Below are 19,462 nucleotides of genomic sequence, written 5' to 3'. Positions count from 1 at the left end.
TTCCTTACAGGTGTGATAGCACAACTGTCTGCTAATTCCATCTGTAAAGGAAGTGTTAACTCCAAGGGAGTGCAAGAATGAGGTGGTGTCTTTGTGAGTTGCCCCATAACGGTGAATCAGATGTTTGCAAGTGAGCTGTTTTACTATTCTGTGTTAATCAGGATGAAGAAAATAATGGTTACAACAAGTTGAAATACTTTTCATTCATGGCACAATGTTGATATCAAACACTTTGGCTAGTTTAGGTACATAATGAAATCCACTACTCTGTCCCAATAATATCAATAATCTCATAGCAATTTACTTCAATATGAAAGTATAAAGACAACATTTTGGCTGCAGTGGATATGAAGGAACACATTGTGATTCTCCACATTTACAGTAAGAATAATTTTACTGGAGGAGTTAGTGTTAAAATCCATCAAAACTTTGTGGATAATTCAATGTGTGAAAAAATCTCAAACAAGTACCTATGACTTCTATACATTTCCAATCCATCTCCTTCTCTCTTCTCAGAATTGTACCAGGGTAAAGAGGTTAAATTATGAGGACAGGTTGTGTAAAGTGATATTGCTTTGAGGATTGAAGATTAGAGGGGAATTGAATTGAGGTGTTAACAATGGCTAAAGGATCTGATAGAGTTGATGAAGAGAATCTTTCCTCTGGTGGGGGAGGCAAAAGGACAAAGGGCCATTAAATTTTTATTAGATGCAAGCTGTTCAGGGATGATGTCAGGAAGCACTTCTTCACACAAATGATGGTTAAAATCTGGAACTTTATCCTAGTGCCTGAAAAAAGATGTTGAGGCTCCATCAATTGAAAATTTCAAAACTGAAATTAATGGATTTTTGTGAAGCAGGAATATAAGAGGTGCCAAAATGAAGGTGTTAAGATGCAGGTCAACAGTTATTTTGTTGAATGGCAGAGCAGGCTTGAGGAGTTGAATGACCCACCGCTCATGTTCACATGTTCTCTTTGCCACAGTCATCACTTGTTCTTTTGCTTAGATCTTTTCAGAGCATCACGGGGCGGCACGTTGGCGCAGTGGTTAGTTGGCACTGCTGCCTCACAGCGCCAGGGACCCGGGTTCGATTCCCAGCTTGGGTCACTGTCTGTATGGAGTCTGCACATTCTCCCTATGTCTGCGTAGGTTTCCTCCAGGTGCACCGGTTTCCTCCCACAGCCCAAAGATGTGCTGGTTAGGTGAATTGGCCATGCTAAATTGCCCTGTAGTGTCAGGGGGTCTAGCTAGGGTAAATGCATGGGGGTAGGGCCTGGGTGGGATTGTGGTCGGTGCAGACTCGATGGGCCGAATGGCCTCCTCCTGCACTGTAGGATTCTATGATCATATAGGGTGAAATCACAAACATGATCTATCCCATTGTTGAGCTCACAAGAGGATGGCTTATTTTACCACTGTGCCAATTTGTCCCTGTGCCTCTCTAACTAAAATTGTGAGTTTCACATCTTAAATGCTGAATCATACCAATTTTGTACAGCCCCATTGGTTTGTAAAACTGTCCAAACTCATTGAAAGTGGGAACATTACTGCCAACAAAAGTCTTTTGTCACATCAGCCTGCTCTGAAGTGAACCTAGCTCAGAGAAAAAAGACTAGTGCCTCTCCAATTTAGCGTCAAGATATGTTATTAATTAATATCAATATTTGGTCAGCACACGGTCTGCAATAAAGCTGCAATAAAGGGGCCGTAACTCCCTCAGCATGGTAATCAGCATCAAATTGCCTCTCCAAGCTCATTTACCATAGTGGATTTTCTTCTGTGCCTGTCTTGTCCTACCATCCAACCAAGGCCGGGCAAGGTCCAAACAGCGCTGCGGTGCTCGAAGCCCAACTCCATCGAAGTGAAGGAGAACTCTCCCCTTTTTTACAGCACTAGTTGCTGTTAACCAGATAAGTTCAAGGTCCCATTGAAAGTGATGGGCCAGGGAGGAGGTAAGTGGATAAAATTTGGGGGGGTTATGGAATCCCCACAGTGCAGAAGGAGGTCATTTGGCCCATCGAATATACACTGACCCACCTTTGTTTGATCTCACACAGGCTCTATTCCCATAACCCCACACAGTTACCATGACTAATCCCCCTAACCTACACATCTTTGGACACTAAGGGGCAATTTAGCATGGCCAATTAACATAACCCGCACATCTTTGGACTGTGGGAGGAAACTGGAGCACCCAAAGGAACCCACACAGAGACGGGAAGAACGTGCAGACTCCACACAGTCACCCACGACTGGAATTAAACCCAGGTCCCTGGCGTTGTGAGGCAGCAGTGCTAATCACTGTGCCACCGTGCCACCCATAGTTGAGGAATCAGATGTCAGATGAGGGATTGGAGGTCGACGGTGGGCCTCAGATGTCAAGGGTAGGAATTGGAGGTCGGGGGGACCGGGATTGAGGGGGATTTGGGATTTTGGAGGCCGGGTCTATCAGGAGTTGGGGGGGGGTGGGGGGCGGGAGTTAGATATGGAGGGGCGGGAGTCGGGTATGGAGGGCTCAGGTCAGGTATGGGGGTGGTCGGGTTGATTTGAGGGGATGTAATGTTGAGTTGGGCCTGCAGGGGCGGTGGTGGGTCAGGCCAGCGGTCAGGTGTGGGGAGTTCTGTGTGGGTGGACGGAATTCCATAAGAGGTCAGGGTTTGGGGACTGCTGTGCAGCATATGGGAGGAGTTCTCTGGGGTTGGAGGAATGGGGGAAGCCCTGTGGAGGGGTCGATCCAGGTCTTTACAATGGTTACCCAAAAGTTAGAAAAGGTTTTAATATCTTTTAACTTTTATTGGGCAACTATTGGTGTAACCCTGTCAGAACAATCTGAAGTTTGCAATTTAAATCAAATTGATAGATGATTTCCAGTGCCGTGAAATTGCCCAGAGGAAGTTTGCACTTGTGGGATATTGCTCTGCAAATCCTTACCTGTGAATTTCTGCAAGGGGCCCCCTCCTAAATCAGACGCTGGGGAACTCAGCAGTTAAGGCCCTATGTACTTCTACAAAGCCAGAAAAAATAAGTTCAATTCAGCACTGAATTGAATTTACCCCCTGAATAAATCACAGAGTCACAGAATCCTTCAAGCCTGCACCGACACATGAAATGCCCTGACCTGCCCACCTAATCTAACTTGCCAGCACTTGGCCCACAGCCTTGAATGTTATGGCGTGCCAAGTACTCACTCAGGTACTTTTTAAAGGATGTGAGGCATCCCGCCTCCACCACCCTCCCAGGCAGCACATTCCATTATGTCATTTGTGAAATGAAATAATATGCGCACCAATATGTGCACCCATCTAATTTTCCTTCGTTTGTTGTGTTTTTCCCCCCAGAAATAACAGAATTCTCTTCACATTTATATTTTTTATATAGCTTTGTGTGACATTGTCAGAAGGGTGATGAGTTTAGTCACAGGAAAGGTCATGTCTGGCAGTCAATAATTAACTTTGTCACTTTAGAAGAATTTTACAGATAAAGTGCCATTAAATTAAGCAGTTTTTTAAAAATCCCCTCTCGTCATAAACTTAATAGTTTTCCAGTTTTTAAAACGCTCAATCTCAAAGGTGACTTATTTTTCAATAGTTTTTGTAGCATTTTTACATTCACTTGCATTGTGCACTACACTGCAGGGATTGGTGTAATCAGCAAACAGTGATAGGATTGAATTTTAATGTTTGAACTATCCAGTTATATCATCCATGAAAATGGATCTTACTTTACAATTGCTTACAGGCGGGCGGCACGGTGGCACAGTGGTTAACACTGCTGCCTCACAGTGCCAGGGACCTGGGTTCAATTCTGGCCTCGGGTCACTGTCTGTGCGGAGTCTGCTCATTCTCCCCGTGTCTGTGTGGGTTTCCTCTGGGTGCTGCGGTTTCCTCCCACAGTCCAAAGATGCACTGGTTAGGTGGATTGGCCATGCTAAATTGCTCTTTAGTGTCAGGAGGACTAGCCAGGATAAATACATGGGGTAATGGGGATAGAGCCTGGGTGGGATTGTGGTCGGTGCAGACTCAATGGGCCGAATGGCCTCCTTCTGCACTGTAAGATTCTATGATTCTATGCTTCAGATACAGAACTCTGTTTAAAATCATGCATGTTTTCTCTATTCAGCATATATATTGAAACATTTAATATATTGACTCACATGTAGGTTTCAGTTTTTTTGAGTGCCATTTGTACACGTAATGTGTCCTATGTAGATTCAAGACATTTTCATATCACACTGTAATAGAACCTGCAGCACACTACAGTTACATTAGGGGATCTAAGGGTTATCTGGTTTTTCTCAGGAAACAGTTGACTTTCTAACAGTAAATAGAAACTTCAAGATTTGTAAGTACATTCACCTGGAGTGCTGTATCGCCAGACTGAGAAGGGAAGTAAGCTTGGCCAAACTGTTAACTGCTCTTTAACTGCAGTGGCAACCTTTAGCAAAATGGGTCAGTGAGAAATAAGTTTTATAGAGATCACTCGATTCAGACATCATTGGGATCTTGAAGTAAGTTATGTGCTTAGCATATGTCTTTTCAACTTTAAGGTACTTTTAGCTATGTCAGCAATACGTGCCAGTTTGTGTATGTAGCTTAATTATGTGTAGGCAAATATCTATTTAACATGTGGTGAGGGAGGGAAGAGAGACAAGGGCAAATGGTGAAGACTTATTGGGAGTCTAAAATTAAAAGCCAGAAATGATTGGAAAACTTAGTGGTTCAAGCAACATCTGTAGAGGGAGAATCATAGGGTTAATATTTCAGTTCAACGACCTTTCTTTAGAAATGCATTCGCTAAGATTGCTGGAAAACTTAATGTAAAACCATTAAATATAAAACCACGTTCCAGACAATTTGCCACTTATGTTCTTAATACCCTCATCGTTCAGCCTGCTGACAGGTTGATTCAAGGTTTGAGGATTTTTTTTAAACTTGAAGATAATTCAAGCTTTTAAAAGAATAAATATTAATTTGTTTTGGTCTTTTTAAAATGTATTTGTTCACAGCATGTGGGTATTGCTGGTTAGATCAGCATTTATTGCCCATCCCTAATTGTCCTTGAAAAGGTGATGGTGAGCTGCTTTCTTGAACCACTGCAGTCCCTGAGGCGTTGTTAAGCCTGCAGTGCTGTTATGAAGAAAGTTCTAGGATTTTGACCTTTCAATAGTGAAGGAATGGCAATATTGTTCCAAGCCAGGCTGATTGTGTGTCTTGGAGCAAAACCTACAGGAGGTAGTGTCCCCATGTGGCTGCTACCCTTGCCCTTCTGGTGTAGGTCACAGGTTTGGAAAGTACTGGCGAAGGAGCCTTGGTGAGTTGCTGCAGTGCATCTTGTATATGGTACATACTGCTGCATTGTATGTTGGTGGTGAAGGGAGCGAATGTTTAAGTTGATGAATGGAGTGCCAATCAAGCAGACTGCTTCATCCTGTCTGGTGTTGAATGTCTTGAGTGTTGTTGGAGCTGCACTCCTCCAGGTAAGTGGAGAGTATTCCATCACATGCCTATGCCTTGTAGATGGCGGACAGGCTTTGGGGACTCGGAGGCAAGTTACTTGCTGCAGAACTCCCAGCCTCTGATCTGCCTTGCAGCCACATTCCATGGATTGTATTCTTTAAAGTATATTTTTAAGCATTGTGGCTCAACCTGTGGAACTCACAACCTAAGGAAGGGATTGAGGCAAATGGCTTAGATGCTTTCAAAGGGGAACCAAACAAGTAAATAGGAGAAAATGGGATGCTCCGGGACTTGATGGTTTGAGTTATAAGGAGAGGTTGGATGGATTGGGGCTTTTTTCCCTGGAGCGTATGAGGCTTAGGGGTGATCTTATAGAGGTCTATAAAATAGTGAGGGGCATAGATCAACAGTCAACATCTTTTCCCAAAGGTAGGGAATCTAAAATTAAAGGGCATAGGTTTAATGTGAGAGAGGATGTAATGCGATACAAAAGGGTCCAGAGGGGCAATTTTTTCACACAGAGGGTAGTGAGTGTCTGGAACAAGCTGCCAGAGCTAGTAGTAGAGGCGGGTACAATTTTGTCTTTTAAAAAGTATTTAGACAGTTACATGGGTATAGAGGGATATGGGCAATTGGGACTAGTTTTGTGGTTAAAAAAAAGGGCGGCATGGACAAGTTGAGTCGAAGGGCCTGTTTTCATGCTGTAGACTCTAAAAGGGAATGGAAAGGTATGCTGAAGGGCTTTGATAAAACAGAAGGATTAGGATGACCCGTATAAACACCAGCATAGACCAGTTAGGCTGTATGACCTGTTAATGTTCTGTAAATTTTTTTTATTGCGAAATGGTTGAAGCCTTTCCATTCAAATTTTGATAAAACGAAAGCTGGATCTTGCCTGAAATCAGAACTATTAATGTGATGGTGCATGTCTTCAATAGCATTAGGTTCGTGTCACCTGGCTTTGCATGTTCAATAGACTGTTCAATATACTTCAGGTATCTACAAAATCGCTTTTCTTCATAAAAGTAATTCAATAAATACATTGTTTTTAGATATTTCTTGGTCTTTTATTAGTAATGGAAGATTCACTGATTCTGTGAGACCATTGCCTCTTGTGGGCATTATTCACAAAATCTTTTATCATTATTTAATAGTACCAAAATTCATTATTATAAAGTCCAGTCTTAACAATGTACTTTTCAGCTTTGCAAAACCGCACTATCAGCACGCTATTTGCCAGTGCTTTGATGAATACTGTTTCGTGGACTGCCCTTCTGTCTTATGGTGCACATGTCATGGTGTTCAAAAAAAGTATCTGTGTGGCAGGGTGAGCAGGAATTCTTTTGGCCTTATACTTTGATAGTAAATTGTTGTAGTTCCAGGAAGATGTACACTTCACTTGTTTTGCCAAAAAAAGGAATATATGGTAAAATTATTCCAACGAGATAAATATTAAGCAAAATTTGACATGTGACCAGTTGACCTTCTTATGTAACACAGCACCATCTTGAATTATGTTTGGCAAACCTCCTCTATTTACAGACACTCAGTTCTAGAATTCAATAGTGCATCAAGCTTACTGGGCTGAATTATCAATCGGCTACAGAGGTTGGGCTGGAGGCAGACGGCCCCAGAATTTCCTGCCACTGGCTAGTCTGCTGATCACCAGTCATGAAACCATAGAAACCCTACAGTGCAGAAAGAGGCCATTCGGCCCATCGAGTCTGCACCGACAACAATCCCACCCGGGCCCTATCCCCATATCCCTACATATTTACCTGCTAATCCCTCTAACCCTCATATTTACCCACTAATCCACGCATCCCGGGACACTAAGGGGCAATTTAGCTTGGCCAATCAACCTAACCCGCACATCATGGTCCCACCTCTGGTCCATCTCCATGCTGGGAGGATTGTATGGTGATCGGGTATGGGGGTAGTGACTGCTACAAGCTTGCAAGTGACAGGTAGCCCATTAGGCCAATTGAAGGACCTTATACGTCCACTCTCCACACACTGATAAGGATTTTACACTTAACATGCAGGCTCCCCACTGAGGCCAAAACACAATTAACATCAAATGGTGGGGGAGGGGGCAGCACTCAGTCCAATGAGGAAATCCCTCAAGCATCCGCCACCAGGTCAGTGGGGCCGCAGGTATAGCTGCTAGCCTTCCAATGGAGGGATAGCCCATCCACAATGACAGCCTAGCAGCTATGGCCATTTTTAATGCTATAGATTTATAGAGGGCACCTCCATCCTTTCTTTCTCCTACCGTTTGAGCAGTGCCCACCTCAGAGGGCAGGGGCTGCCAATTTGAGAGTGCAGGAGGGCCTCCTGTTAGTCTTTCAGCCTCTGGTGCCTCCGGCCATCTTTCATTGGTACAGTGAGTGCGCTTCTCCGCCACTAATTGACCTGCTCATCAAAAGCACATCAGATGCTGACACAACATGGCGTCAGGACCCAGAAAGTCAGCCATTTCAGTATCCCAATCCCAAAACAAATAAATGAGCCATTGTGCCAATGTTCTTTAGCAAGTATCTCTTTCTCTCTGATATCCAGCTCTCTGAACCAGTTTTGTGAATTCACGCTGCTGTTACTTCCACTTTTATCCTTGCCTATGAACGTTTGACAAAGTAAGAAAATCAGAGTAATTCAATTTAGTTGGTGGTGCATATCAAATTCTCTTCTCAACTTGGCTCAGTTTACAGCACACTGAGGTAAAATATTGTAGATTCCAGTGCTGCTAAAGTCTTGAGCAAATAATTGATGCTGGCAGTTGAGCCCAAGACTCAGAAAATACTGAAGAATCAGAGGTGCTGACTTCTGGCTGGGACATTAAACAAAGTCCTGTATGTCTGTTCAAATTGATGTAAAAGATCCTGGAACACTATTTAAAGAAGAACAGGGACTTCTCTTGGTGTCTGGTCAATATTATTTCTCAACTAACACTATCAAAAACAGATTTTCTTCTGGTCATTTGTTCATTTGCTCTTTGTGAGACTTGTTGTTTGTGAGTGGCTGTGTGCCTGAGGATACGGCAAGACACTATTTAATTGCAATGTCTTTAATAGAAAAAAATTAACACTAAAATTGATTCAAGTATTTGACAGATTCAAAAATATTTTAGGATGTTGACCTTTCCCGATTAACTGAGTCAAAACTAACAGACAATTCTGCATTAGAAATATTTGAAATTCCTACCATTTCACATTGGAGTAATGTGGTTAAAAACCCTGGTAACTTGTATTGTGTGCTGTATCTTGGCACAAAATGGTTTTTAAACTGCACTAAATTACACTGAACACTACTTACGCTGGTTGAGAGCTTTGCAATAAGTGCAAGTACTAACATAGATTCATCGAAAATTTATGGCACAGAAAGAAGCCATTTGCACCTTCATGTCTGTGCCAGTTTTAAGTGGGATACTGCCCACTGACTCACAACAGCACTCAAACCCACATCCTTGTGACTGAGAGATGAGAATACTGCGGGGTGGGGCAGCACAAACCAACAGTCCTCTGCATTACATGATTCTGTTGTGCCAGTGTACATGAGCTACAATAAAACCTGCCATTGGAAAACCAGCCCATCAATGCATTCTATGATGTGGGTGCAGAAAACAGCTACGGGGAGGTGATGGTCTACTGGTATTATTGCGAGACTATTAATCCAGGAAACGCAGCTAATGTTCTGGGGACCCTGGTTCGAATCCCACCATGGCAGATGGTGGAATTTGAATTTAAAATATATCTGGAATTAAGAGTCTACTGATTTTCATGAAACCATTGTCGATTGTCGGGAAAACCCATCTGGTTCACTAATGTCCTTCAGGGAGGGAAATCTGTCATCCTTACCTGGTCTGGTCTACATGTGATTCCAGAGCCACAGCAATATGGTTGACTCTCAACTGCACTTGGGCAACTAGGGATGGGCAAAAATGTTGGTCAGCCAGTGACGCCCATGTCCCACGAATGAATAAAAATAACAAGCTAATCCAAGAATTGAGCTGCTTTCAAAGCCCTTGAGATCAATAGCAAAAAGGATGCTTCCCTTGGTTCTTTAGTCAGATTAAAACACTTTTAATATTAATGAATTAAAAGTAATAAAGATGAAGCGTAAGTGAGTATGTTAAAACACATGCATACATTTGGCTGTTTACTTATTTCAGTTCACGTTTGTGGTCTTTAATAAAAAGATGTAGAGGATTATGATGACTTCAGCCAGGCTAATGAGGTTGGCTTGCTGGAGTATGAACTAACCGATGAGTCCTTATTTGGTTGGTATGCAAAAGAGACACCCGATGAGTCCTAATTGATGGTTAAATCAGGGAGCCTCATTTAAAGCAGGTATGTCAGACTCCCAGCCTGCATTCAGCAGGGAGCAACTGGAGAGCTGGCTGTGTACAGATGTACGGTGTAAATAAAGTAACTTGGTGATGGGACTTTCGTCTCCGTGGAGTTATTACAAGGATATTACAGATTTGTACCTCAATAGTGATAATAGGAATGGACTACATATAAAACTCTTTTCTCCTTCTTTATGTGCAACATATTCAGGTGAATAAGTGTCCAGTATAAATGTTTGCAAGTATAAAATGTTTGCCAGTAGCACTGTTTCCCATGGCCAAGTAGTTTGGGGGAGAACTCACAGATCGAAGACATTTCATGACGTGGCCCAACAGGGAGGGCAACCCAACTTGATGGTCAATATAATTGGGGTGGCACGGTAGCGCAGTGGTTAGCACTGCTGCTTCACAGCTCCAGGGTCCCGGGTTCGATTCCCGGCTCGGGTCACTGTCTGTGTAGAGTTTGCACGTTCTCCTCGTGTCTGCGTGGGTTTCCTCCGGATGCTCCGGTTTCCTCCCACAGTCCAAAGATGTGCGGGCTAGGTTGATTGGCCAGGTTAAAAATTGCCCCTTAGAATCCTAAAATGCGTAGGTTAGAGGGATTAGCAGGTAAAATATGTGGGGGTAGGGCCTGGGTGGGATTGTGGTCGGTGCAGACTCGATGGGCCAAATGGCCTCCTTCTGCACTGTAGGGTTTCTATGATTTCTATGAATTAACATGAAAATAAATGAATTATATTTTCTTCCATGAAAATAAGTCAATTTTTGCACAAAACATTCCTCCATGCCTCACTTCTGCGACATTCTTTCTCACCTAGATGAAAGAATTCTAAATTGACTGTTCTCAAGTAACACATATCTGACAAAAATAAATAATTTTGTATCTATGCACACTTTGTTACACTAGATTGTGTGATTTCTGAAATAACGAGTACTGAATTTTAACAGTTTTGTTTTAAGTGTCTTGCATAAAAAGAATCAAAGTTAAGTAGGACTGGAACACATAGGTAAATTTAAAACAGGTGCCAGGAAAATCCTCTTTACCAAAAGCATGGTAAATGTTAAGGATAATGTACTCAGCATTAAAATAGAGACAAGAGCATTGAGATTATCAAAAATCTTATTCAAAGCCATGATGGAAATATTAATGCAATGGTGGGAAAATCTTGTGTTGAATGGTCTTTTCCAGATGACAATATTTACGTTCTCAGTGCCTTGAAAGCTATTGTTATGTTTCGTTGAAGGTTGTTACTGTGATAAGTTGGCAACCTTGAGCATGCAACAGATCTGTTTTTTGTTGGAATCAGGGGCAGACTGGTCTGAGTTTCCACTCCCATCCATGACTGGTCCTCTCGAGCTTTTTCCATAAGGAACTGAAAGCTCCTACACCCTTTCGGGGGAGCCAGTCTGTCTTGGCAGATGTTCCAGCTGCATATGTACAGTTGTCAAGGGTTTTCACTCAGAGTGAACATGGGGCAACAGGTTTATTTTCCTAGTTAGCTTCAACTTTAAACCACTTTCACCAATGCACGATAAAGGCTCAAAAGTTAAAACGAAGTAGAAGAAAAAAAAGAACCATATTCAAGAGTCACATCTTTTGATCTCTTTAGCCCCAAGAGCCATATCTAACTCCTTCCTGAAAATATATAATATTTTGGCCTCAACTGATTTCTGTAGTAGAGAATTCTACAGGCTCACCACTTTATGGGTAAAGAAATTTCTCCTCATCTCTGTCCTAAATGGTTTACCCTGTATGCTCAGACTGTGACCCCTTGTTCTGGACTCGCCAGCCATCAGGAACATCCTTCTTGCATCCAGCCTGCTAATCCTGTTAGAATTTTACATGTCATTCTTTCAAAATCCTGCGAATACAACACTAGCCAACTTAATCTTTCCTCATACATCAGTCCCACCATCCCAGGAATCAGTCTGGTGAACCTTCTCGGCACATCTTCCATAGCAAGAACATCCTTCAGTTAAGGAGACCAAAACTGCGCACAATATTCCAGGTATGGTCTCACCAAAGCTCCGTGTAATTGAATCAAGACATCCTGCTCCTGTTCTCTAATACTCTTGCTATGAAGGCCAACAAATCATTTACCTTCTTTTCCACCTATTGTACCTGCATGCTTACTTTCAGCGACTGGGGTACAAGGACACCCAGGTCTCATTGCACATTCCCCTCTCTCAATCTATAGCCACACAGATAATAATCAGCCTACCTGCTTTTGCTGCCAAAGTGCACAACCTCACATTTATCCTGCATTTGCCATGTATTTGCCCCGTCATTCAACTTGTCCAAATCAGACAAGCATCTCTGTATCCTCCTCACAGCTCATCATCCTACCCAGCCTTATGTCATCTATAAATTTGGAGCTATTACATTTAGTTTCCTCATCTAAATCATTAATATATATTGTGCGTAGCTGGGGTCCTAGCACTGATCCCTGCAGTACCCCACTAGTCACAGCCTGCCACTTGGAAAAAGACCCATTTATTCCTACTCTTTGTTTCCTGTCTGCCACTCAGTTTTCTATCCATCTCAATACACTACCCCCAATCCCATGCACTTTAATTTTACGTACTGATCACCTTGTTGAAAGCCTCCTGAAAGTCAGTGATTAAAGTAGAACATGTTATTTAGGCGACAATACATTTTTCTAATCCTGATAATGAGCTAAAAATTATGTAGATGACCGAACCTTTATGTGGACAAAAAATTTGACATCCTTTTACAAATGTCCCCACTAATTTCCCTTCACTGTGCACGGCCTATTATACTGTATGGCGTGGCAGTGCACACACACACACACACACACAAACACACAAACATAAACACACACACACACATCTGAAAGGGAACATAGATTTTTTACCCATTTCTATTTACCAAACCTTGAAAATTTTAGCCAAGTATGAGAGTGTATCTATTGCGTAGCATTCGCTGTGTTTACTTTCCAAGAATAAACGTTACCCAGCATGTGTTAAAAGGCATGGTTTACTTTACATGAAGAAATGTTGGATGTCGGTCTCACAAACACAGGAACTAAAGTTTACATATCGAAAGATCAGTTCAAAACTGATGGCAACACCACAGGCAGATAACTGCAAGTCAGTGCCTCAGAGGATTGGACCTCCATGGGTACTGAACAGGCCGAGCAGCTGCAAGAGCAGATTTATTCCCAACCTACAGCTGTTCTAAATAAAAAACATCCCATTGAAATGAGGCAGACTTGTTTATGCTGATGCTACCCACCTCTCAACATGGATGCCTTTTAACTAGCCAGAAACCAAACAGATTTGAATGGTGTAAAGGAAACAGTGCTTCATGGCCAGCTTGCTACAGAACCTACACTCTGCAGACCATAGTCATTGGATAGCAACAGCCTGCATCGATTGGGTGGTAAAGTGCACGTTAGCACTGTGACCTTGGTTCCATTTGGAGAAAAAACACCCCCTGATTTAATTTTGGTTGCTTCTTGATCAAGATAATTACTAAAACATGGTTTAACAGGAATTTGAAAAAAAGAAGTTGCCAATTGGACCGGAGTAGAAAACAGTAAAAATTTGACTCACCATTTTGAAACCACATGCAGTCTCAGGCAAATTTAGAACATTTCATACCTGGCTTAGCATTCCATATAATCCCTACAGTGCAGAAGGAGGCAATTCAGCCCATTTGAGTCCGCACTGACTCTCCAAAAGAGCATTTTACCCAGGCCCCCTCCTCTCCTCCCTCCCAAAATCCCCATAACCCCGTGTATTTCCCATAGCTAATCCAGCAAATTTACACATCTTGGGACACTAAGGGGCAATTTGACATGGTCAATCCACCTAACATGCACATTTTTGGACTGTGGAAGGAAACCAGAGCACAGGTAGGGAACCCATGCTGACATGGGAAGAATATGCAAACTCCACACAGTCGCCCAAGGCTGGAATCAAACCCGGGTCCTTGGCACTGTGAGACAGTAGTGTGCCACTGTGCCACCCAATTCCTAATTAGCTGCAGCCTGCTATCTCATTTTGCTTTTAAAGATGATAAATAATTACTATCTTAAATTTGGAAATACAGAAATTGCGTCCTGAGTTACCTTGCTCCTCCACAGCTGTGTTCTACTGGGGTGGCATGGCATGGTGGCACAGGGGGTGGCACTGCTGCTCTCACAGCAACAAGGATCCGGGTTCAATTCTGGCCTTGTGTAACTGTCAATGTGAAGTCTGCATGTTCTCCCCATATCCACCTGGGTTTCCTCCAGGCATTCCTGTGTCCTCACACAATCAAAAGATGTGCAGGTTAGGTGGATTGGCCATGCTAAATTGCCCCTTAGTGCCCAAAGATGTGTAGGTTAGGTGGATTAGCCATGGCAAATGCATGGGGGTATGGGGTTGGGCCTAGGTAAAATGCTCTTTCAAAAAGCCAGTGCAGACACAATGGGCCGAATGTCCTCCTTCTGCACTGTAGGGATTCTATGGTTCTATAGTTTTTTATCATTAAACACACCATTGAAAGCAATGAACGGGCATGAAGCTGCTGTAGTTACCCACTCATTACCCATCAAAGGTGCCAGGAAAAATTAAGATTTGGGAACAGGGACAGCCCGGGAAATTACCGACCGGTGAGTCTAACCTCAGTGGTTGGTAAGTTGATGGAGAAGATCCTGAGAGACAGGATTTATGATCATCTAGAGAAGTTTAGTATGATCAAAAGTAGTCAGCACGGCTTTGTCAAGGGCAGGTCGTGCCTTACGAGCCTGGTTGAGTTCTTTGAAAATGTGACCAAACACATTGACGAAGGAAGAGCGGTGGATGTGGTCTATATGGACTTCAGCAAGGCGTTCGATAAGGTCCCCCATGCAAGACTTCTTGAGAAAGTGAGAGGGCATGGGATCCAAGGGGCTGTTGCCTTGTGGATCCAGAACTGGCTTGCCTGCAGAAGGCAGAGAGTGGCTGTGGAGGGGTCTTTCTCTGCATGGAGGTCAGTGACCAGTGGAGTGCCCCAGGGATCTGTTCTGGGACCCTTGCTGTTTGTCATTTTCATAAATGACCTGGATGAGGAAGTGGAGGGATGGGTTGGTAAGTTTGCTGACGACACCAAGGTAGGTGGTGTTGTGGATAGTTTGGAGGGATGTCAGAAGTTGCAGCGAGACATAGATAGAATGCAAGACTGGGCGGAGAAGTGGCAGATGGACTTCAACCCGGATAAGTGTGTAGTGATCCATTTTGGCAGATCCAATGGGATGAAGCAGCAGTATAATATGAAGGGTACCATTCTTAGCAGTGTAGAGGATCAGAAGGACCTTGGGGTCCGGGTCCATAGGACTCTTAAATCGGCCTCGCAGGTGGAGGATGCGGTCAAGAAGGCGTACGGCGTACTAGCCTTCATTAATCGAGGGATTGAGTTTAGGAGTCGGGAGATAATGCTGCAGCTTTATAGGACCCTGGTTAGACCCCACTTGGAGTACTGCGCGCAGTTCTGGTCACCTCATTACAGGAAAGATGTTGAAGCCATTGAAAGGGTGCAGAGGAGATTTACAAGGATGTTGCCTGGATTGGGGGGCATGCCTTATGAGGATAGGTTGAGGGAGCTTGGTCTCTTCTCCCTGGAGAGACGAAGGATGAGAGGTGACCTGATAGAGGTTTACAAGATGTTGAGAGGTCTGGATAGGGTAGACTCTCAGAGGCTATTTCCAAGGGCTGAAATGGTTGCTACGAGAGGACACAGGTTTAAGGTGCTGGGGGGTAGGTACAGAGGAGATGTCAGGGGTAAGTTTTTCACTCAGAGGGTGGTGGGTGAGTGGAATCGGCTGACGTCGGTGGTGGTGGAGGTAAACTCGTTGGGGTCTTTTAAGAGACTTCTGGATGAGTACATGGGATTTAATGGGATTGAGGGCTATAGATAGGCCTAGAGGTAGGGATATGATCAGCGCAACTTGTGGGCCGAAGGGCCTGTTTGTGCTGTGGCTTTCTATGTTCTATGTTCTATTCAGGTGTACAGGAATTTTTTAATGGTATGATTCATCAAGATATAACAAATCCTTGTCAAACAACCTCTCTGACCTGGAAAATTAAAATTTACAAATGTGAAGACTCATTCCTTCAAAATTTAATTAGTGGTGGACATTTTTAAAAATAATTTTACTTTGCTTCTTCTGCCTGTTTCAGTTACCTCCCCCTCTTAATTCCATCATTATTTCCTAAATTTATTTCAATTTCTATGTATGGTTTAATTTTAAGTCATAATTCCTGGTTTATTAGTAATAACATAGATTATTGTTACTAATCTAGATTTGGCTGGCCTGATTTCAACTCATTCAAAATCACTTCTCAATGTGATTCTTCAGTCTGCCTAATTGAAGAGCCTCACTCTTGTTTCACATGTTCACAGACGTCACAGATGCCACGCAGAGAGGGTGCTGCGCTGGATTGGATGCTTGATTTCGGTTTCTATATTCAAAAGTCCACAAAAGCTCTGGGGAAACTTTCAGTACAGCCAATAATGCATGCCATTCCTCCCTTGTCAAAAGCTAAATATGGACTTTTATATCTACCAATTAACAAGTGCAGCCTAGCGTTTGACTTATTGTGGAGGAATTATTCAAGCTTATACATTCTTGTCACATTACTTCCAAGTGACATTGCTGTCCATCCTCGCAAAATGTTTCAAGTTCTAGTTAAAGGTTACATGTAAAATAGATAATAATTGTGGGATGTTCAGTCAATGGCCCAGAAAAGAAATGTGTTGCTGTGGGTTCTTGTTTGAAATGTGGGCACTAATTTCTGCCATAGCATTTAATCTGGAGTTTACTACTCTAGCTGCAATGTCAGTGAATCGTTTTAAAAATTTCCATGGCAATTAGCTGTTCAGTTATGGTAATTTTGCATGTACAATAATTGGGTGCAAATGATAGACAGATATATAAATGATGATAGAGTGGCAGGGTGGCACAGTGCTTAGCATTGTTGTCTCACAGCTCCAGGAATGCCGGTTCAAATCTGGCCTTGGGTTACTGTCTGTGTGGTGTATGTACATTCTCCCTGTGTCTGCGTGGGTTTCCTCCGGGTGCTCCGGTTTCCTCCCACAGTCAAAAGATGTGCAGGTTAGGTAGATTCGCCATGCTAAATTGTGCCTTAGTGTCCAAAGATGTGTAGGTTATGTGGATTAGCCATGGCAAATCACCTTTTAGTGTCCAAAGATGTGTGGGTTAGATGGATTAGCCACAGTAAATCGCCACTTAGTGTCCGAAGATGTGTAGGTTAGGTGGATTAGCCAGGGTCGAATGGCTTCCTTCTGCATTTTTAGGGATTCTATGCTTCTATGGGATCAGGTTTGTAGACCATTCAAATCAGATTAATCTTTTTAAAGCTATATAATATTGTAATGCATCAAATAGGTAAAATAGGTGTACTGCAGTAGAAACTTAAGAACATATTGATGTTTTAACACTGCAGTAATGATTTCAAACCGATTATACTTGTGAAACACATCTGTGCAGTGAAGATAAGTTGGTGAAGTGTGTCGTTAAATTGAAGAGAGTACAATGAAGCATGGAACACTGGAGGAACAGATTGTCTTATCAGTTTCAGATAGATAGTGCACGGGGAAAGGTTGCGATTACTCTTCAAGGAGAGTTGTCTGGGTAATTGAATTACAAGTCTGTGGACAGTGATATTTTAGTGTTCATGAACAGTGACCCTCCCAATCATTTGCTGTGAAGGTTGTAATAACTTTTGGGGGGAAAAATTCTTTTTAAACTATAGATTGGTTGCTGCAACAGACTGAATTTGGCACTGGGTTGTTCCAACAATCAAACTCAATTTCAGCAATATCCAAGCAGAGAACACCCATGAATGAGTCAATTTGCAAATTGTATAAGATTTTAAGCTTTATTTTTGGTTTTTCTATTTGCTCATCAGACTGCATCTCAGATGTCTTTAAACTGTCAATGATGAAAACCCCATTCACCTGTCACACTGTGCTCGCTGGCCTGCATAGGTGACAACAACTCTCCTATTTTAAAATTCTAGTCCTTGTTTTCACATCCATCCATGCGGTCTTGTCCTTCCCTGCCTCTCTTATCTCCGGTAGTCATGATGTGGAGATGCCGGCGTTGGACTGGGGTAAACACAGTAAGAAGTTTAACAACACCAGGTTAAAGTCCAACAGGTTTATTTGGTAGCAAAAGCCACACAAGCTTTCGAGGCTCTGAGCCCCTTCTTCAGGTGAGTGGGAATTCTGTTCACAAACAGAACTTATAAGACACAGACTCAATTTACATGAATAATGGTTGGAATGCGAATACTTACAACTAATCCAGTCTTTAAGAAACAAAACAATGGGAGTGGAGAGAGCATCAAGACAGGCTAAAAAGATGTGTATTGTCTCCAGACAAGACAGCCAGTGAAACTCTGCAGGTCCACGCAACTGTGGGAGTTACAAATAGTGTGACATAAATTCTGATTCTAGGATCGCATGATAAAGACTCAGGAGGAAAAAAGCAGAAATATTTATGTGAAATAGTGTGACATAAACCCAATATCCCGGTTGAGGCCGTCCTTGTGTGTGCGGAACCTGGCTATCAGTTTCTGCTCCGCGACTCTGCGCTGTCGTGTGTCGCGAAGGCCGCCTTGGAGAACGCTTACCCGAATATCAGAGGCCGAATGCCCGTGACCGCTGAAGTGCTCCCCAACAGGAAGAGAACAGTCTTGCCTGGTGATTGTCGAGCGGTGTTCATTCATCCGTTGTCGCAGCGTCTGCATGGTCTCCCCAATGTACCATGCCTCGGGACATCCTTTCTTGCAGCGTATCAGGTAGACAACGTTGGCCGAGTTGCAAGAGTATGTACCGTGTACCTGGTGGATGGTGTTCTCACGTGAGATGATGGCATCTGTGTCGATGATCCGGCACGTCTTGCAGAGGTTGCTGTGGCAGGGTTGTGTGGTGTCTTGGTCACTGTTCTCCTGAAGGCTGGGTAGTTTGCTGCGGACAATGGTCTGTTTGAGGTTGTGCGGTTGTTTGAAGGCAAGAAGTGGGGGTGTGGGGATGGCCTTGGCGAGATGTTCGTCTTCATCAATGACATGTTGAAGGCTCCGGAGGAGATGCCGTAGCTTCTCCGCTCCGGGGAAGTACTGGACAACGAAGGGTACTCTGTCCACTGTGTCCCGTGTTTGTCTTCTGAGGAGGTCGGTGCGGTTTTTCGCTGTGGCGCGTTGGAACTGTTGATCAATGAGTCTAGCGCCATATCCTGTTCTTATGAGGGCATCTTTCAGCGTCTGGAGGTGTCTGTTGCGATCCTCCTCATCCGAGCAGATCCTGTGTATACGGAGGGCTTGTCCGTAGGGGATGGCTTCTTTAACGTGTTTAGGGTGGAAGCTGGAGAAGTGGAGCATCGTGAGGTTATCCGTGGGCTTGCGGTACAGTGAGGTGCTGAGGTGACCGTCCTTAATGGAGATGCGCGTGTCCAAGAATGCAACCGATTCCGGAGAGTAGTCTATGGTGAGCCTGATGGTGGGATGGAACTTGTTGATGTCATCATAGAGTTGTTTCAGTGATTGTTCACCATGAGTCCAAAGGAAGAAAATGTCATCGATGTATCTAGTGTATAGCACCGGTTGAAGGTCTCGTGCGGTGAAGAAGTCTTGTTCGAACCTGTGCAT

General features: G+C 43.3%; 1 protein-coding gene and 1 long non-coding RNA gene across 6 annotated transcripts in view; one reads left to right on the top strand and one right to left on the bottom strand.

Moving 5' to 3' along the window:
• egfra (epidermal growth factor receptor a (erythroblastic leukemia viral (v-erb-b) oncogene homolog, avian)) overlaps positions 1-19,462 on the top strand; it is a 293,967-nt gene that overhangs the window by 1,842 nt on the left and 272,663 nt on the right. The gene's annotated exons all lie outside the window — the stretch shown is intronic.
• The window catches only part of LOC144508430 (uncharacterized), a 113,376-nt gene that overhangs the window by 29,759 nt on the left and 64,155 nt on the right, over positions 1-19,462 (bottom strand). For 4 of the 5 annotated variants that reach the window (XR_013500285.1, XR_013500283.1, XR_013500284.1 and 1 more), the window contains exon 2: positions 2,933-3,005. This is a non-coding gene — a long non-coding RNA (uncharacterized LOC144508430). Of the gene's footprint in view, positions 1-2,932; positions 3,006-4,154; positions 4,245-4,356; positions 4,437-19,462 lie in introns of those variants that run through there. The other variant, XR_013500286.1, reaches the window with a different exon arrangement.

This window comes from Mustelus asterias, chromosome 2 (genome assembly GCF_964213995.1).
Source record: "Mustelus asterias chromosome 2, sMusAst1.hap1.1, whole genome shotgun sequence".
NCBI lineage: Eukaryota > Metazoa > Chordata > Chondrichthyes > Carcharhiniformes > Triakidae > Mustelus > Mustelus asterias.
Note: the sequence above shows the minus strand (reverse complement) of the source record. Positions and strands in the feature narration are given on the sequence as shown.